We start from the raw sequence: 20,081 nt of genomic DNA, 5'->3' as shown, positions 1-20,081 counted from the left end.
GCACCCATATGCGATGCTGGCAACCCAGGTGGTGGCTTAGCACACTGTGCACAATGCTGGCCCCCTTTTCTATACTGTTTTATTCCAGAGGCCTTGCTAAATTCTGTCCCGGCAGGTGCTCACATACGGGACAGCAGCCTGTCCTGTGAGTCAGTGACAGGTGCACGCGAAGGCACCGGAGTGGGGGCGGCAGGCTGGGTTTGCACTGATGTTCAGAGGAAGTTTGTGTCGGGTCCCGTGGGCCCAGTTCCCAGGCTGAGTAAGGAACCTGCTCTTTGGGGCCTGGCGGTCGGCGTGCTGGATCCGCACACGGCGCCTGCGCTGGCCCTGGCCCTCCCTGACCAGCTAGGATTTGCCCCTGCAGAGACAGAGACCATTCCCTGGACGCTTGTGTCTTGCGGTCCTGCGGGGGAGCAGGGGCAGGGACGGGACACGGCCAGTGGGCCAGGCTGCCTCCTGTGGGGCGGGCAGTCGGCTGCCGTGTTGGGTCTGGGCTGGACCTCCGCCTGCTGTTCTCGCGCCTCGAGAAACCTGCTAGTGCTGAGGACTGCATCGCAGCCGGGCCGCAGCTTTCTGGGGAAGGAAGTCCCCACCCGGGCGGACACACTCACGTGGCCAGCACTGCGGGGGCCTCCTTCAGAGGGAGGGGCCACAGCAGGGCCCGCCTTGCTCACGCCCTTTGATGGAGTCTGTAAGACGCTCGAATTGCAGCGAGCCCCTGCCCAACGGTGCCCCTGCTCACATGCGGCGCACAGTGTCCAACATTTCTTCCCTTTATTTTTATTTATCTATTTATTTATTTTGACAGGCAGAGTTAGACAGTGAGAGAGAGAGACAGAGAGAAAGGTCTTCCTTTTTCCATTGCTTCACCCCCCAAGTGGCTGCTACAGCCGGTGTGTTGTGGCTGGTGTGCTGCGCTGACCTGAAGCCAGGAGCCAGGTGCCTCTCCTGGTCTCCCATGTGGGTGCAGGGCCCAAGCACTTGGGCCATCCTCCACTGCCCTCCCGGGCCACAGCACAGAGCTGGCCTGGAAGAGGAGCAACTGGGACAGAATCCGGGGCCCCGACCGGGACTAGAACCTGGGGCGCTGGCGCCGCAAGGCGGAGGATTAGCCTAGTGAGCTGCAGCACCGGCCATTTCTTTCCTTTTATTAAAAAAAAAAAAAAATCTTGTGACTTGGGGCTTCTAAGGCCAGCTGGCGCTCCCTCTGCGGTCTGAAGTGGGTGTTTTTCTGCTCTGTGCCCCATCTGTTTCCCACTTGTCACCCAACAAGAAAGTCAAAGTCATTTCAACGTAAGGAAACCTCTGCTTGAGCAAACGTAGCGGCCGCCCGCGGTGCATGCACAGCCTCACCTGCGGGGTCCCACCCGAGCCCCACCCAAGGACCCTGCAGGGCCCTGTGCTTGGAGCAGGCTCCTGGGCCCCTCCCTGTGCCTCTGACATCTGGGGCTGTCCCACTTGTCAGCACCACCCGGCTCGGCCAGCCAGATGCGGATTAGCATTCCCTGGTGGTGAGGATGCAAACTGTCCCCAGAAGTGACCCAGTGTCCCCTGGGGGCAGAATCACTCTTGGCTGAGATCAGCCGGATGTGACTGCCCTCAGGACCGGCTTGCCCAGGCCTGCTGCTGGTGTGATGCAAAGCTGGGGTCTCAGCCCAGGGGAGCCCCCAAGCCCAGGGAGGCACCGTCCTTCCTCGCTTGTGTCCCGTGTCGCCCCCTGCCTCCTCAGCACGGGCGCCCTCTTCCCAGCAAGCCTGTCTCTTGGAGTCTCTGTGGTTCACGCTTCTGCTCTGCGGCGGCCTGGGTCATACCCTGGGGGACAGGTTCTGACACCTCATCTGAGTTTCTCAAAAGATCTGAGAGGGAGGGGAGAAAGAGACAGAGACAGAGAGAGAGAGAGAGAGAGAGAGAGAGAGAGAGAATCTCCTAATCTCCATCCACGGTTCACTCCCCAAACGTCTGCAACAGCAGTTTCTGGGCTGGGGCGGGAGCCTGGAGCTGGGGACTCGCAGGTCTGCCGCATGGCTGGCAGGATCCCAAGGACTTGAGCCACCCCTCCTGCCTCCCAGGGTGCCCATTACTGGGAAACCGGAGTCAGGAGCCGGAGCCAGGAATCGAACCTAGGCCTTCCAGTGTGGGGTGCAGCTCCTTACCTGACTTGTGTGGTGTCCACCAGGGGTCCACGCAGGGAGGCCCAGGGACTCTGTCCCACACTGGCCCTGGGGACTGTTTTTGTGTCATCCCTGGGCTGGAGGCGTGGGAAGGAGACCACGGGGGCGGGAGAGACCGACGGCTGCCCCCAGCCCCGAGAAAGTGTTCGAACCCTGATCCTGTTCCTGTTCTGTGCGGGAGCCAAGCCCACAGCCTCAAGTTCACTGGCAGCCATTCTGGTTACCACCAAGCCGAGAGGTCCTGAGATGGTGAACTTGGCCCTGCCCCGTTCCTAGGCTCTGTCTTTTCTTGTCTTCTCTTGCTCTCTGGATGAACGAGTAGATCTGGGTCAAGTTCCCACTGGGGTGGGGGCTGGAAGGTGGGGTGGGGGGGTGCTGTTCTGGGGGACGGCATCCCCGTCGTCTGAGCTCTTACACGTTCGGAAGTGTCGGCTCTGGAGCAAATTTGAGGTTCTGCACCGCAGGACTTCTCAGAGCCTTCACCCGTGGGTTCCGAGCCCTGTGACCATGCAAAGCCAGGAGGCCCCCGTTCCCCAGGGATCAGAGCACAGGGTCCCTTTTCTTTTCTTTTCTTTTTTTTTTTTTTTTTGACAGGCAGAGTGGACAGTGAGAGAGAGACAGAGAGAAAGGTCTTCCTTTTGCCGTTGGTTCACCCTCCAATGGCCGCCGCGGCCGGCGCGCTGCGGCCGGCGCACCGCACCGATCCGATGGCAGGAGCCAGGAGCCAGGTGCTTTTCCTGGTCTCCCATGGGGTGCAGGGCCCAAGCACCTGGGCCATCCTCCACTGCACTCCCGGGCCACAGCAGAGGGCTGGCCTGGAAGAGGGGCAACCGGGACAGAATCCGGCGCCCCGACCGGGACTAGAACCCGGTGTGCCGGCGCCGCTAGGCGGAGGATTAGCCTAGTGAGCCGCGGCGCCGGCCAGGGTCCCTTTTCTGTTTGGGGAGTGTCTCATCCCACTGTGCCCAGAACGTTCTTCAGGAAAAGTGTGGCTCACATGGGAACGGGTGCCTCACGCGGCTCCGGCTGGCCAGTTCTAAGGCAGCCGGGGAAGCAGAGAGGAGCAGCGATCCTCAGATGTGGACGCCGGACGCCCTTCGTCCTCACGGCTGCTGGTGGCTGGACTCTGAGCAAGTGCCCTGGGGTCTCGCTGATGACCGGATGCCCCCAAAGCTGTGGGGCCAGTCTTGCAGACCCGACCTGCCTGGCCATGGCGGCAGCCACGGCCACGTGAGGCTGAGAAAGATGGGGCGGGGGAGCCCCGAGGGAGAGATGCCCGCCCCCACCCTGCTCCTGCAGAACCCCAGAGGAGAGTCAAAGGAGAAAGAGTGCGGAAAGAGAAAGGAAAACAGAAGTTTCCATTTGTACCGGATGGTTTTGTTTTTTTATCTGTTTGCAAATGTTCACTGTAATGGTTTGAAACCCAGCCGTGTAGCTGCCGCCGCCCACGCACGGAGCTGCCGTGGCACTGAGCTCCAGCAGGCAAACCACCGCACCAGCGTCGGCCATCAAACCCCAAGCCGCGCCTGGGCGGGCTGCTCCCTACGCCCATGGCCCCTGCCGCCCGCCCCACCCCGCCGCCCCAGCACCCCCGACACCCACCCCTCCACACACACACTTTTTCTTTTTTTAAACCTCCAGCCCTCGATTTTCTCTAGAGGAGGCATAAAGAGCAGCAAAGGCAGAGATGGGACCAGCAGAGAGAACACTGCTACCTCATCGGAGCCTCCGGCTTTGGGGAGAGTGCGGCAGCCCCCGCCCGCCCGCGGACTGACCTCCGAAAGGTGAGAGAGGCCTTTGTGATTTCCTTGTGCACCTGAGGTCGGGAGGCAAGGCCAGGTGAAGGGACCTCAGCCCCCAGCCGGGCTGCTGCCAGGCAAACATGATGGAGGCTCCCTTTGAAGCACACCCGTTTGTCCCTGACACGAGCCCCCACTCACAGCCCTGAGAGAGCTGCGGCGCCCGGGGGCTCCAGAGCTCCCCTCCACCTCCCAGCACAGCCTCCCGGCCCGGAGGCGAAAGGTGTGATCTGGCTCGGGCTTGCCCTGGCCCTCCCTGCCTGGAGTGAGCAGAGACCCACACTCCGGGGGGGTCTGTAGGGAGTGGCCGCCCCAGCCAAGGGGCTTTGGGAAACCTGCTCTCCCAGTGGCCCTAAGCCCGGCAATCAGAAGCAATCAGACCCAGCTACCCAGCTAATCTGTATGAAGTAGGCTTCCTTCCTCGCAGAAATCAACAAAGTCTAAAATAGAAGGGTCTGCAATCGGAAACACGCTATAGAACCGTGTGTGTGTGACGCAACAGGCAGAGACATCCGCATGGAAAATATTAGGTACAAACTGCAGGGCTTCCAACCTGGGAGCCAGGAAGAGACTTGCTTTCCTTGCTTGTTAAGCAGGTTTGTGGGTCGGAGGGTAGCCGAGTGGGGGCACCGCTTAGCCGGAGAGGGAGAAAAGCCAAAACAGCCAAGATGGAGAGGAGGAGAAAGGCCGGGACGTCACGGACGCGGAGCCGAGAAGCAGAGGGAGAAGCTCCCGGTCTGTGCAGTCAGGGATGAATCAGTTGGCAAAGATCTATTTTTAGTTTCCAAGATCTGCTGTTCCATTTTGCCTGGCATTAATTAATGTCACAGGCGTGTTTCCTGCGCAGGTTCGCAGGGGCCGTGGGGTGGCGTTCAGCCTGGCGGTGCCCACGCTCAGGTCTGGGCGCTCTCTGGTCCGCCGGGGTCTGCGTCCGACACAAACACGTGTCCAGATGTTCTGCTCTCTGACCTTGTCCTCTCCGGTGTATCCGCTGATCTGCTGGCTCCAGCCCTTGGATGCCTGGCCCCTGGCCACGGGAGAATTGCAATTGTTAGGCTTTGTTTTTCAAAAAGGAAAGGCTGTACAAGCTGAAATTGGGGGGAAAAAGATGTTGGATCATAGATTACAATAAAGAAGTCTTTGGGGCAAGCCTACCACCCCAAGAGAGAAGAGGACACCCCCGTCTCCCACCAGGGCTGCTATGGACCGAGCAGAGCCGCTTCCAGTGGCGTTGGACAAAGGATCAGACCTCGGCAGGGGCTCCTTGGTGGTGTGATGGCGAGGCTGGGTGTTGGCTGCCCCTGTGTGGGAGGCTTGCTACCCCGAGACAGCCGTTCCCACCTCGGAGGCGAGTTTGTCGGTGTGAAGAGTCGTCTCAATGCGGGCGTGTGGGAGCTCAGGTTGAGGAGGGGGCCAGCCCCTGCGAGAGCTGGAAGGCCAGGAGGTGGTCAGCTGGTGCTCTTAGGTCGATGGAAAGAACGGAAGTGAGAATCCACCATCACCCTAACTAGCACAGGCTCTCCTTCCCCTCCGGAAGCAGTCGGCACGGCTCTTCCATCCTAGTCAGATGAGCCAGCCAATCACCCCTCACCTTTCTGCGCCACTCTGTAGTCTTCGATTAGTCCATCTATCACTCAGGGTGGGTCCCTCCAAGACATGGCCATGCGGGACCTCGGCAGAGTGGGCCCCTCGGAGGAGCTCTGGTGGCCATGGGAAAAGTCCGGTTTCGGCCTCTCCAGGGACAGCACCACGGCTGTGTTTCTAAAGTTCCTGAGAAAGCACCTGCAGGGGACGATGCCCAAGCGGCTCCGCCCCCCCTCACACTGACACCTGCTTCAGAGGCCCCAAGCCCACCTCTCTCAGCCCCCGGGGTCTGGGAGGAATCCCGGCCCGAAGTGTAGCCACACGCCTCGGGCACTGCTCGCTGCCTCTCTCACCCAAGCGTGGCTGGTAAGAGCAGGTGCAGCTGGGGTGTTCTGAGCCGGAGGGACGAAGCCAGTGGATGAGGTCTCCATCGCTGATGAGGGTCTCTGGTGCCTCCCGGGGGGCCGCACCGATGGCCACAGGTGTAGAGGATGGGTGCCCACGCGGCAGGTCAGGCGAGCTGTGGCTTTCCAGCCCCTTGACCCTCGTTTGAGACCCGCCCAGGAGCTGCGTTAGGAAATCACCTGGAAACCCACCTGTTTCCTGTGGGCCCAGCCTCAGACTCCTTGGGCTGCCTGTGATTTCCCTGTGCGTGCGCAGGTGTGGTGAGCAGGGATGCGGTCTTCATCCCTGGGCCGCAACTCCAGGATAATTAAGGTCCTGATGACGGAAGAGCCTTCTGGGGCCTGTGCCGGGCCGAGCAAGGGCCTCACCTGCACCACGCAGGGTCATCCTTGCCCCGTGCAGCCAACGCCCTCCTCATCTCCATTTTACAGGGGAGGAAGCAGAGCCTCATGCATTTTACTTCACTGATAGGTTGCCTTGCACCACATACCGTCACCATTGATCTCACTACGGAATGAGATGCGCCCTCCCTCCTTCCCGACACCCTCAGTCTTCAAGGAAGTGGCCACTCCTGGAGGAGGCGCAAGTGCACCTCGAGTGCCGAGACTGAAGCCCCCGCCTACTCCAGCAGCACGCGTGCCCCCCGTGGGGTCTTGTGCTCGGCCCAGAGTCCTTGAGCACGGAGGGGAGTCCTTCCTGGGAGTCATCACCACACACCCCGCTGCCCAAGCCTGGTGCCTTTGAGATGGAGGCTGATGATTCGGGGAACTGGGACTTGAACTTGTATCTGTCTGAGCTCTAAGCATCCCAGGCAGGGCCCCCTGGCGCCAGGAAGGAATCTGGCAGGGCCCGGCTGTCATACTGCATAGGGTTTCGGGGGACTGGCATGGAGCAGGGAAGCTGAGCCAAGGCCTGGGGGTGCTCTTCCCTTTGGGGGACCCCAAGGGCTGGACCTCCACTGCAGCCCCAGCACGGGGCAGCCCACAGGCCCCCCTGCCTGCCTTGCCTCTTCCTCTGTGACCCGCCAGGGGCCTCGCATCCGGACAGGAGCCCTAGAAACAGGCTGTTGATGAAAACACACATAGCCTTCAGCACAGGAAACGCGGCCTCACGTTCGTGGTGACAGCCAGGGCTCCTCGCAGAGACCCAGGGGCACAGCCTCCCGATGTGTCCGTTAGGAAACACATGTTCTGCCCCCTCGCGCGCGCTCTCCCTCGCCCGGCTCAGCAGTTCTCAGCTTGCCTCGCGCCCAACCTCTGGCCTCCCTTCCTCTCCTAGACTGGGAAGCTGGACACTTAGGAAACAGAGGCTGCGTCCCCCCCGCTCAGGTGAAAGGTGCCAGAAAACAGGATGTTAACAGAATAGAAGCCAGCAGGCCTCGGGGCCCAGGTAGGCTTGTCACAGAAAACACAGGATGCCCGACTGAAGTTGGAGTTTCGGGCAAACAGTGTGCTCTCTTGTGTCGTAAGCACGTCCCAGCGTCCACACAGGCCACCCTCAGCACTCACGGCTGCTTCGAAATGCAGGCCCACCCAGCCGTCCTCCACTTTTTTAAAGATTTATTTATTTATTTGAAAGGTAGTGATACAGAGGGGCAGAGAGAGAGCGAGAGAGAGAGAGGTCTTCCACTGGCTGGTTCACTCCCCCAAATGGCCACAACCACTGGAGCGGGGCCGATCAGAAGCCAGGAGCCAGGAGCTTCCTCCGGGTCTCCCACATGGGTGCAGGGGAGACTCGGGCCATCTTCCACTGCTTTCCCAGGCCATTAACAGGGAGCCGGGTCTGAAGTGCAGCAGCTGGGATTTGAACCAGCGCCCCTATGGGATGCCGGCGCTGCAGGTAGCGGCTTTACCTGCTGCGCCACAGGGCCAGCCCCTGGTTCTCCACTTTTTTAAGTCAAGGCAGCCAGGAGCCCACCGCGAGGCTGAAGACGTTGTCAGGTCCAAACTTGATTTCTGCCCCTCCAGCGCAGCCGCCCCCAGCCCCAGGCCCGCGCTGGCACGTGAGGTGCGTGGCATTCCCCGTGGGGCTGCCCCCCCCCCCCCCACAGGAGGAGAAAGCTCCGTCAACGCCTGGCCTGTCTGCGCATAGTACTCGCAGCAGTGGGTGGGTGAGCGTGAGCTTCGGAGGAACAGTAATAACAGGTTAGCTTGGAAGTGCTCTGCGCAGAGACGGGAACGGCCTTGTCAACACATGCAAATCATATGCAAATACACTCGGCCCGCTTGGCAGACTCACCTACCTGCATGGGAGACCCAGGAGCACAGCCCATAGCCGTCAGGGGCAGGGGTACTGGGCAAATCGCTGTGGGCCCCTGGGTGGCCCATGTTCCCCATGCACGTGGGCTGGGGCACGTGCACACACGTGTTCACTCGCTGGGCGTGGCTGAGGACGTGAGGGGCTGTGCGGAGGTGGATGCGTGAGGCGGTGGGGCGTGTTGATGTGTGCGTGACCTGCCACCAGGATCTGTGTATTCCCAGCAAGCCACACGGCTCCTGGCTCCTGGGATAACCTCGCTTGAAAATTGGCATCTCCCCCCCTCTTCTCTGGGCAGCCTCCTGCTTGGATGCCTGCAGACTTGAGACCTGGGAGAAGACGCCAAGGAGCCACAGTGACATGGCCCTTAGCCCTTACTTACCTGGCCCTGGGCCAGCACCTGGCACCTGATTCTCCCAAGTGCCAGGGGCTGTGGAAGCCCCCGCTGGACAGGCGAGTGCATTGTGGCTCAGGACAGGGAAGCGTCCCACAAACAGTAGGACCCTGAGCCCCAGTGAGCGCCCGTGCTCTGTGGCCAATGGGGTGGACCACAGCTGGGTTAGCAAGGGTAGCAGGAGACCCCAGGACCCAGGGCTGGATCTCCTGGTGGGGAGCATGATTCTGGAAAGTCCTTTACAGAGATTTGTGGTTTTACTAACGGTGTTTTGGATTTGTGCTCTTGGAGTTCGTCGGTTTGGCCTCCGACTGTTGGTGCCAACAGAAGCCCTTGTGTTGGGGGATGTGGAGGCAGAGGCCGGGGAGCGCTCATGGGGGTGGCTGCTGGCTCCTCCCTCTGGCAGTATGCGAGGAGGTGAGGGCTCTCTTCAATGGTTGAGCACGCAGGTCAGGGGTCAGCTCGTCCTGGTCGCTGGCTGACCGGCCTGGGGCAAGCTGCTGCGCCACCATCACCCCCTTTTCTCATCTCCTAGACAGCTTGTGCCGGAACAGTGCTGTCCCTCAGCCCAGCCCATGGGCTTCGCTGGCCTGTGGCCGCCCGGCCCCATCAATGCGAGTGATTAGAAGTCGTTGCTGTGGATCAGGTAGTGTCTGAGGGGCTATAAGGGCGACAGTAATACAACAAGGTACAGCACTCCCCCGTGGCCCGAGCTAACTCCACCTCAGCACGAGAGGGGTGAAGACCACCGAAGAAGTGTCCCCGAGGACGCTCAGGGTGGAGGCGAGATGTCACTTCCACCTGGGCCATTCCTGGAGGCCTTTGTTGAGGATGAGGGATTTGGGGGTTACCTTGGTGGGTGGGTAGCTGTCGGGTGTGTAGACGACGGGAAGAAAGGGGCTTGCAGGTGGAGGGAACAGCACAGGCGACGTGTGCCGGAGAATCCACGGGACGTTCAGTTTGATTGGAGTTCCCTCCATCCCTGCGCCCATCTACCGCCCATCCCTCTGTCCACCCTCCCTCCATCCCTGCGCCCATCTACCGCCCATCCCTCTGTCTACCCTCCCTCCATCCCTGCCTGGCCATGGGCTCAGAGCTGGCTGACAGGTGGAAATGGCTCCGTGGAGGTCGCGTCAGTAGGTAAGGGATCACACGCCTACTTGCTTGCTCCAACTAGAATCTGACCTGATCAGGGAGCAGACGCTGAGCTGAAAGCTCGGTCGGAGGCAGTGAGGCGTGGGGAGCACATTTCAGGCCTTGCGCCCGGCTCCTTGGGGACCCTGCCGTGGGTAGGAGTTTAAGGAGCTGGATGGCCAGTGTGCGGCGGAGCTGCAGGCAACCAGCAGTGAGCCTGGGAAAGGACCTGGGAAGGCGGGCGGGGCTGGTGCACGTGGGCCTCACAACCATGGCCATCTCCATGTCTCCAGGCAGCAGGGCCAGCGCCTTAACCAGAGCGGGGATGCACGGATGTAACGCTGTGTTGGCACCCCCCCCCCCCCGTGATGACGGTGGAGAATGGCTTTGCAAGTGACCAGGGTGGAGCAGGTGCCCGAGCCTGCGCCGGCTGTGGCGTGTTCAACCTGATGGCTACCGCCGCCATCCTCCACTCACCACGCACACGGCGTCCCTCAAAGCCCTGGTTCCTGACCTCAGTGTCCCACTTGGCTCCCTACTGCTCCTGCTTCAGAGACCATGTGTGTTGGCTCCCAGCCCTGAGGCTCTGAGTGGCCTCCGTCTGAGCCAGGTCCCGCGGGGCTGGACCCAAAGGGAGCAGGAAGGAGTCCACAAGATGGGAAGCGTGCCGGAGCCCCACCACCTGACTTTGCTGAAGGTCAGCGCCTGGTTTCTGCTTGGTCCTCCTCCCTGGGCTGGGGCCTCCTCAGGGGGTGGATCCTCGGGGAGCAGGAGGCTTGGCAGGAAGCTGATGTTCGGGGCGGGGCGGGGAGGGGGGGCGAGCGCCAAGGCGCACAAGGCTTAATTGTGCTGGACGTTGCCCGGACAGCCCAGGCCTCCGTGGCCAAGACCTGATTGCGAGGCTGGGAGGACGCATTTGACTGTCCCCAGGGCCACCCCGTCAGCTCGCCCTAGGAAGGGTGAGAGGGTGGGGGCCCATCTAGCTGAAGCCCAGCAGGTCAAGGACAGGGCGGGAGCAGGCTCTGGCCGACGCGGTCTCGGAGGCAGTGACGTGCCGGCCACGTCACACGGCCGGGCTCTTTCTTTGGCTGAGCCGCAGCCGCCTTTGCTGTCCCAGTGCTGCAGGGGCTTCGGTTGTCAGCTGCTTCCCAAGCACTTGCCGGGTGCTGGGAAAAGAGTTTCCGTCTGCAGCTCCAGGGAGGGCAGGGTCCCGGGAGAGGCCGCCGCTCTGCAGCTGTCACTGAAACACGCTGTCCCCTGCAGTGGTGGGGAATGGGCACAGGGCAGCAGGACCCTCGAGCTGGGGAGACCCCCTGTGGGTGTGCAGTGCGTTGCTGCCCACTGCCGAGGGGTCTCCACCGCGTCCTCTCGTGTAAGGAGAACTCAGGACCCCCGACGCTCACCTCCCCCGAGCCCCGGACGCCACCGTCTGCTCTGTGCTCCTAGAGCGGCTTCCCGGGGCGGGGCGGCCGGGCAGTGGGCGTCCTTCTGTGTCTGGCTCCCTTGTCTCAGTTGTAAGCGCAATGTCCTCCAGGCCCATCCTCGCCCTTGCAAAGGTGGGATTTCCTTCTTAGGGCTGAATAAATACCTCAGCAGAGTGGTTTAAGAAAAAGACCAAGGAAGCGGCGAGACCTCGGGAGCTGGGGCTGCGTCGAGGAGCGGGGATGAGATTCGAACCCCGGCCTTGGAGGCCCATCCGGGAGCTTCTCACCTGGGCTCCGCCTGCTTCCGCAGAGGGTCGAGGGAGTGCACAGTGAGAACACGCACCAGGGACAGACGCTGGGAGACCAGGCCAGCGGGAGGCGGCAGAGGCCCCCGAGGAAGGCAAAAGCGAAGATGTGGGGAGGGCCAGGGCAGGACCAGGGCCGTGAGGCTGAGCTGGGGCTGGAGGCACCGTCCGTGTTCGGTTTCACAAGGACAAAAGTATTCCTGGCGTGGAGAGGCGGCTGGCAGGGGCCAGCACACAAATCTGTGTTTTAATCTGTTTATTGAAACGCTTCAACATATTGTTTTTGTAAATACATCCCACAGCCCCTGACGAGCCAGCCCCCGAGTGGCGGGTGTGGCCGGGTCCTGGCCCCGCCGTTTTGTTGCCCCTCTGGATGGGTGAACTCCTCTCTCTCTCTTTCTCAACTAAGAAAACAAACTCCTTACAAGAGGAACTTTTGGGGTTGGACGAGGGGAACCAGCTTTTCTTCTGGGTCTGAGAAAAATTAATCTTCAAACACAGTGGGCGACACCAGCAAGATGGCCCCAGTGCCCCCCGCCATTTCCTTCTGCTGCTCTGAGTGAACGGCCGGCAGCTGTGTTCGGAGACCCGGATGCAGTGTCCAGGGGCTGCAAGGCCTTGCTCCGCGCGGGCTTTCCTGCTGTCACTCAGGCGCTGTCACTCAGCGGGGGTTCGGGCCACCCAGCTGCAGAAGCACTGGCTCCAGGAGAATGCTGGCTGTGAGCGCATGGGGAGGAAGCCGGCCCCATGGCGCCCGTCCAGAAAGCGGCCTGGGGGTGCTGGTTTCCCCAACAGCACCTGCTGCACAGGGAGAGGGACCAGGCAGTGGTGGTCAGAGCGGGGGAGGTGGGGACAGTCTGGGGAGGCTGCCCTGTGGGTCAGAAGGACACCGTCTTTTTAAAGATTTATTTATTTATTTGAAAGGCAGAGTTACAGAGAGAGAGGTCTTCCATCCTCTGGTTCACTTCCCAAATGGCTGCAATAGCCAAGGCTGGTCTGATCCGAAACCAGGAGCCAGGAGCTTCCAGGTCTCCCACGTGGGTGCAGGGGCCAAGCACTTGGGCCCTCTTCTACTGCTCTCCTAGGCCAGAGCAGAGAGTTGGATCAGAAGTGGGGCAGCCAGGACTCAAGCCGGCATCAATATAGGATGCCGGCACTGTAGGTGTTGTTTTAACCTGCTATGCCACAGCGCCGGCCCCAGAAGGACACGGTCTTGGCAAAGCTCTGCCCGCTCTGTGCCCACTGAGCAACCAGTGAGGGTGACCCAAGTGTCCCTCTCTGCTCTCTCCCCCAGTGGGGCTGAGAAACCAACTCGAAGTCAGCCCAGGTCCATTGCCCAACGCATCGGAAAAACTGCAGCCGTGCCATGCAGTCGCCGCCATTCCCCAGGCAGGCAGGCAAACCTCGGGGGGGGGTATTTCTGTATTTTCCTTTGCACTTTTTACCTTCTTTCTTTAACCTTAAGAGGGACTTTTTGTTTGTTTTGGTTTCTTTTTAATAAACTTGTGACTTTCAGAGTCACTCAAGGTTTACGGAAAAGCCGCAGGGTCAGCACAACAATCCTCACCTCTTTGCGCCCGCTGAGCCCGGCCTGCGGCAGCCCCCCAGGTGTGACGGATGACGAAGCACCCACATGGGCACCTGCCCGCTCCCTAAGCCTGGCTTCTGTGCGCATCCCACCACGAACGTTCTCCTGTCCTCACATCCAGCAGGCTAGGAGTTACACAGAGGAAGAGACAGAGAGAGAGAGACAGAGAGAGAGGGAGAGAGGCAGAGGGAGAGAGATGGAGATCTTTCATCCACTGGGTCACTTCCCAAATGGCCACGGAGCTGGGCCAAACGGGAGCCAGGAGCCAGGAGCTTCTGCGTCTCCCACGCAGGTGCAGGGGCCCAAGCACTTGGGCCGTCTCCCACTGCTTCCCCAGGCCACAGCAGAGAGCCGAACAGGAAAAGCAGCAGCTGAGTCTCAAAACCGTGCCTGGATGGGCTGCCGGCGTCCCAGGCTGCGGCTTTACCCGCTACACCACAGCGCGGGCCCTGGGGGTACCTTTTGATGTAGCCTCTTCTGAAAAAAAAAAAAAAAAAGTGCAAAGTTCAGTAATCATGGAGTTATTCGAATGGATGTTGCAAAAAGTGTATTATTATCACACCAGCTGGGGCGTAGCCTGGGGTGAATGAACTGAGAGGGGGTCCTGTGAAGACAGGGGTTGAAGATAAACTCGGAAGGCGGCAGGGCTGGGAGAAGGCAGGTGGTGGCGGCTCGGTCCTCTCCCTCATGGGCCCTGGGGGGTCGGCGCTTGCTTTGGGCCCCCAGCGAGTCGGTCACAAAGACCCGGCCCAGCACCCTTCCACAATCCAACAGCGCCCCTCTCCCGGGCCGGGAGCTACGGAAGGAAGGAAGGAAGGAGGTGGAGGGGAGAGAGGCTCTCTGTGGGAATAAAGTTTCCATTTCAATTATTCAGCTGATCCTTGACCCCCATTACCATGGATAATCAAAAACTGGCTGGATGCATCGTGCTTTAAATAAAAACATCATTTAAGTGCCCCCGAGTACGTGCAGACAGATAATTGCATGGGGCGCACGTCCAATTGCACTTCAGGAGAGGTACTTTCCTGCAGGCACGCAGCCGAGAACAGCCGCCGTCAGCGCGCTGCCGCATCTGCGCCGGGCTGCTTCCGGAAGGCGCTCGCAGGGACCGCCGCTTTTCCATCACGCGAGCACGAGGGTCGTGAACCTCTGGCAAGCAGAGAGCCGTGCGGGGGGCAGGAAGGGGCCCCGCGCGTCCCCAGGGCAGGGGGCTGCTGAGCCCCCGAGAGGGGCCCACATGTGGCTGCACCTGGCTTACTCCTGCGAGTCGCCCCACGCAGGGCCAGGAAGCACTGGGGCATCGTGGTCCCCGGATAGGGACCTAGGGTCCTCTTCGTGCCGGGCGGTGCGGGGTGCTGGGGTGCGCATGGGCAGCCGGGCACTCCAGCCAGCAGCGCCGGCGCCACAAGACGGGGCGCGCATGCTCCGGAGCGCACACCTGCTGCGGCGCGCCCCTCGCTGGAGAGCCCGCAGCGCCGCGGGCGACCACCTGTCCTGCCCGGTCTTGGTTCTCGGGCGCTGTGCTCCATGGGGCTAACACACAGGGTGCTCTGGGGAGGGAAAGGTCGGCAGCAAGAGGGCTGAGCCCGGGAGAGGCCCTGGCCTGTGACTCGGCCACTGTGGATCTGACGCATCAGGTGCCTAGCGCGTGTGTTCAGGAGCCCCATAGCTGAGGCCCTGCAGGCCTGGGCCGCCGCCCCCCTGCTCAACCCCACCCTCAGCCCTGGGCAAGCCAGGTGGCTCTGCCTGGGTTGCTGTTTGCAGCCCCCTCCCTGGGGGCTTTCTGCCATGTGATTGCACATTTGGGGACAGAATCCCGAAGGCACAGATCCTTCTGTTCCTCCTGGCGGAAGCTTCTAGAAGGAACGCATGTCCCACAGGGTGAGGCCAGTGCGGCTTTGGCCCTGAGCACGTGGCTTGCTACCTGTGTCTCCCATGGACCCATGGGCCTCGGAGGGCTTCTCCGGGCTTGCCGGTTTTTCCTTTTAGCTGCCTGGGATAATCTTGCTTCCAAGAACAGCCGTGCGGGCTGCGAATTGCCAGATGGGCCTTGCTCTTGGCAAGTGAGGGACCTGTCTTTCTTGTTTGTTTCTTTGGGAAATGAAGGCCCACGGAAGCAAGTTAAATCTTGGGAAACTCTTTGGCTTTTTCTTTGGTGACACCACCACATGCTCGGCTCACTCTGCAGAGTGCAACCACAGCGAGGAGCTGGGAGAAATTGGGGGGGGGGTCTCACTTTTTACTGTATGGAAGTGTAACTCCTAGACTACCAGTCACCCTTGTAACAGATTTTATTTATTTTATACATTATTTGCAAGGCAGAACGATCTCTCGGTATCTCTCATCTCTGTCTCTGTCTCCATGGACACCTTCCGTCTGCTGGGTCACTCCCTGAATGCCTGCAACGGTCAGGACCAGGCCAGGCTGAAGCCAGGAGCTCCATCGGTCTTCCGCGTGGGTGGCAGGGACCCAAGCACTCAAGCCACCTCTGCTGCCTCCCTGCACCAGCAGGAAGCTGGGCAGCTGGGCTGGAAACAGCGTCCAGGACGCGAGCCAGGCTCTGATGTGGGATGCTGGGTGGCCGGAGGCACGCCCCGCACACCACGTTTAAAGTGCACAGTTCAGAGTTCTCAGTGCATCGCAGAGCTGGGCAACAATGACATGAGCTCATTCCCAAACTCTGTCGACACCCCCAAAGAGAAACCCCAGCCCCTGGAGCCGTCTCTCCAGGATTTCCTTCCTCTCCTGACTCCGCAGTTTGCGCTCTTCCCCGTCCCTCCAGACTATCTATTTTAGACATTGCATGCGAGTGGACTCCTAGGGTGCACGGCCCCGTGTGTCCCCCGTCTTTGTCCTACTGTCACGTTTTCAAGGCTCACCTCCGCTGCACCGGGCATCAGAACTCGGCTCCCTCTCATCGCTGATGCTACTGCGTTCTGAGGAGGTAGCACATTTTGTTTATCCATGAGTCAGCCGCTATTTTTATTCTTAATTAAATCAACACCAAAGGTGTTTGTTTTATGGAGTGTATTTTGTACTTTATTAATGTCCAGTTCATGTGCCTTCAGGGCTGGGACTTTGTGTGGTCGTTAAGACACTGCATTGGGACACCCGCGTCCCGTGTCAGATGCCTGGGCTCCAGTCCTGGCTCCACTTCGCACTCCAGCTTCCCGCTGAGCCACACCTGGGAGGCAGCCAGTGACGGCTCAAGTACTCAAGTCCCTGCCACCTGCAAGGGAGATCGGAACTGAGTTCCCAGCTCCCGGCTTCCGTCTGGCCCAGCACCTCCTGTTGGTGGGCATCTGGGGAGTGAACCAGCGGGTGGAAGATCTGTCTGTCTGTCTCTGTCTCTCTGCCTTTCAACTAAATAAAAATCGTTAAAGAACGAAAGAGCTTGCATTCGGACTATAACGCTGGGGGACAAGGGGGAGTGCAATGTGGGAGTGAGAGGGGTGGGTGTGGCTGCAGCTTAGGACCCCGGCCGCCCCTCTCTGCTCGAGTCTCTCGGGCCCGAGACAGGCAGCTCCTGGGCTGTCAGGTTCTCCCCCACCCTGGGCCCTGCCAGCAGCTCCCAGCAGCGCCTCAGCCTCCTCCCTCCTCCCTCCTGCCCACGGCCACCGCTGCCCAGCTGCCCTCGCCCCTTCCAGGACAGCAAAGGATCCACGAGGCTTCTGGGTCATTCCTAGGCCTCCCCTGTGTGCTGCCTGCTGTTCTGTCCATCAAACTCTAATGCACCCCACCCTGCTCCGCTCAGGAAGGCTTCCCCTCACCCTCTTCCCTGAACTCCCCTGGCACTTTGTGTCGGGTCTGGCGTGGCCTTGGGTGGCACTCACAGCCTTCACGAATGGCAGAGGTGTAGGTGTCTGGAAATTGGGCACGGGTGCCAGAGCCGGGGCAGACCCCCGAGCTAGGCTGCTGGGTTGTGGGGAAGCCCCGGGGGTGGGGTGCAGCTGGATTCACGGCATGGATGAGTTGTTTCCTGTTCTCAACTGCACACTCCTGTGGCCTCCTGCGCAGCCTGCGTGCGCCGCTGCCTGGTGCTGGGTGTGCAGGAAGTGGAAACGTGCAAATCCAGAGCCCGGCTCGTCCTGCCAGGTGGAGCTGACCCCAGCCGGATCCAGCCGAGCAGGAGGCAGCGGTCATGACTGACGTCACAGAGGAGCCAGGGAGCACCCCGCTCCAGGAGGCTCAGCCCCGCGGAGCCAACGCGCGGCTGCTCTCTCCGCAGCCCGTTCAGCGCCTGTTGTGCCGAGTCTCTCTCCCAAAGCCGTCTCCTCCTCCTTCCTCGTATTTGGGTCTCAGGACCCTCTGTTGGCCTCAGACCGTGCCTTGTAGAGTGCCGTGTCTTCTAAAGAGGGTTAAGGATGACCACCTCCCCCGGACCCCCCGTGCTCCTTTGGTCGTTCCACAGTCAGAGCCAGCAGGGTTGATGAGACTAGGAGGGCTGGGGATGCAGTCAACCCCTGCCCCGGGGCAAAATCTGAGGGCCATCAAAAATGCGGTCATCAAGACAACATTTCCGTACAATCTTTTTTAAACAAAAAAGGAATGCAAACAAGTGCACAATGGACAAAACGTCAAAATCGTCAACGAAGAGAGCAGTACAGAGACCACTGGCCGGGTCTCCTGCTGTGATCCCAGGAAACACTGGGGTGACGCGGGGGAGGCCTTGCAAATGCTTGCTCCAGCCCCCTGTGCAGGAGCATGACCCCCCCTCCCCGCCCCGAACAATCTGATCGTTAATGCACACCTACGCTTCCGGGCAGTCGCCTCTGTGAGTCGTTAGATCAATAATCACGATTGCTAAAGACCTGAGCCGTGCTTCTGGGTTTTCTTTCTCTCTCTCTGCTTCTCTCTCTTCCTGTTTTCTAAGGGTTGCTGCTGTGACGTTAAGTAATGTATAGAAAATAGTTTACTTCCTATTTCTGAGCCAGACCAAGTTTCATCTCCAGCCGAGCTCCTCCAGGTCTCTCGACACGGTGCTCGGCTCTGTTCACCGTGGACTTGGCTCCGCAGCCAGCCCGGGAGGACGCCGCCCTCTCTCGCTGTGTCTTCAAAGGCTGCACATCCCTGCTCTGTCCTCTGAGGTCCACCTGCCGAGCAGGACCTGGTGGAGGACACTAGGACATCTCCCCGAAGTCTTGCACAGGTCTTGCAAAGCGCGGGAAGCCCCCTCCCCGGGAGTGGCGGGCGGGCCCTGCGCGCCTGCCTCAGTGTGGCCGTCCTGTCCTTCCGGATGGACCTGTGGCTGTCTTCTCAGGGCCAGGCCCGTGCTTGAACCCGAGCAGCCCTGGCTGGAAGCCCCCTCTCTCCATGAAGGTACGTGACCCGCGCACGCCGCAGACTGAGGACGTGGTTCTTTTTTAATCAACGGGCTCCTTCCCCTGGGTGAGGCTGCTCTAGTCGTTCTCGATGATATATTTGTCCTCAAGCAGGCAGTTAGGAAGAAATGCTGTGTGCAACTGAGCCTGACCCCGGTCAGTAATTCTCTTGTGGGCTTAACACTACTGGCTGCATTTGTCAAAAATATATATTGCTATTCCTAGTGGTTTTCAGAAACGGGGTCCGTAACCCTTGTTCTACTAAGCATAAAAACATTGATAAGGAGATTTATTGATTGTGAACTGTTTTGCTCCCCCAACAATGCACCAATGGAAATGTCCATTATAGTGGCTGAGGGGCGGCTGATGCGCGCACAGATGCGGGCTAATCTGCATATCAAGGTATTTGGGAGAAAGGCTATTTATGGCGGTCCTGATCAGCCACCCAAAGGGTGCATTTTTCAGCGAGATTTATGAGGGCCAACAGACTATTTACACACACACTCGGCTTCCCAGTATCCAAAATAGCTGAGAGCGGGCAGGGTCTCAGATAAGCCCCCGGAGCCCCGTTCTGGGAGGTGAGGCACCTCTGCTTTCCCGTAGCAAATCTTTCTGTAAGAATGAAACCAGAGATGTTATCTACCGAAATAGAGAAACAACCTTGGCCTGCTGGGAAAAACAGAGCAAACGTCAGGGCCCCTTGAAAATAGCGTGCGTCTCCACCATCCTCCCACTCTTGCCCCAGCCCAGAGCAGGCGTGCAGCGGGGCCAGGGGCAGCTGGTGTCGAGAGCACATGGTTGGGGGCCGTGGCCCCCGGGAGCCCCCGTGGGAAGATGGGCCTCCCCAGCTGGGGGAGGGGCTCCGAGGGGCGGTTAGTGGTGGGACCCGGAGACAAGCTGAGGCTCCCTGGGGAAATGAGCTCACCAAGCAGCCCCGGGGCGAGAACTTACCCTGGAGATCTGAGCCTGCACAGGGAGGTCCCTTGGCCTGGGTTTGGTTAAGGGCAGCAGAAACCCAGGCACACAGAGAGGCCCCTGTGTCCACGCACTCACACCTGCCCGCTCGGCCAGGCCTCTGAACACGGGGGCTTGAGCCCCACTCGAGAGGTGGAGGAGCCCGGGAGAGGAGGTGCACACACAGCTGTCGCCTGCGAGGCCACCCCGGCCCCCGGCGCTGGCAGAGCTCCTGGGGGTGGAGTGGGGTAGCACTCAGCACTCGCAGCAGAGCTCCCTGGGCGCAGGTTGGAGGCCTCCCAGGCCTCCAGCTGCCCTGTGGGCTCTCTCCCTTGTCATGGCGCTCTCTTCATCCACTTGGGTGGCGAGGAGACGCCGCCTTGGCACGCAGGGGAGCAGGGAACACAAGTTATAGGTGGTGTGGTGCTCACAGCTGGGGCCGGGGTTCTAGGTAAACTGCAGACGCCGCATGCAGTCACGCTGGCTCGTCTGGGGACCGTTGTTCTTGTTTGGGTTCGATTCTTCTTTACGTGTTATTTTTATAAACCAGCCTTTCTGTTTTGAGACCATCGCGGGCTCACCTGCAGCTGCCCGGTCCCTCCCCCACTTCCCCCTGCCAACATCCTGCCAATCACAGGGCAGGTCTTGACCGTGATGTGGTCAAGACTGGGGACCACGTCCATTGCCCCGCCACGTGGATGCCCCGTGGCCATGCTCCCCGCCCCCTGCTCCCCCCTTCCCTGCCA

The 20,081-nt window shown here is 60.4% G+C and overlaps 1 protein-coding gene and 1 long non-coding RNA gene across 3 annotated transcripts in view; one reads left to right on the top strand and one right to left on the bottom strand.

Annotated features, from left to right (window-relative positions):
- The first annotated feature begins 2,770 nt into the window (after positions 1-2,770).
- The window catches only part of ZNF831 (zinc finger protein 831), a 93,795-nt gene continuing 76,484 nt past the window's right edge, over positions 2,771-20,081 (top strand). Inside the window, exon 1 of one of the 2 annotated variants that reach the window (XM_008248825.4) lies at positions 2,771-3,955. The gene's annotated coding sequence lies outside the window, so the exon portion shown is untranslated. Of the gene's footprint in view, positions 3,956-14,548; positions 18,380-20,081 lie in introns of those variants that run through there. The other variant, XM_051835056.3, reaches the window with a different exon arrangement.
- On the bottom strand, positions 4,730-8,132 carry LOC149123295 (uncharacterized). The gene is made up of 2 exons (XR_016216476.1): positions 5,220-8,132; positions 4,730-4,997 (listed from the first exon to the last, which is right to left on the bottom strand). It is a non-coding gene; the product is annotated as an uncharacterized LOC149123295 (long non-coding RNA).

This window comes from Oryctolagus cuniculus, chromosome 11 (genome assembly GCF_051225735.1).
Source record: "Oryctolagus cuniculus isolate XC-2025 breed Fujian yellow rabbit chromosome 11, ASM5122573v1, whole genome shotgun sequence".
NCBI classification, from domain to species: Eukaryota; Metazoa; Chordata; class Mammalia; order Lagomorpha; family Leporidae; genus Oryctolagus; species Oryctolagus cuniculus.
This window is presented reverse-complemented; position numbering and strand designations above follow the sequence as displayed.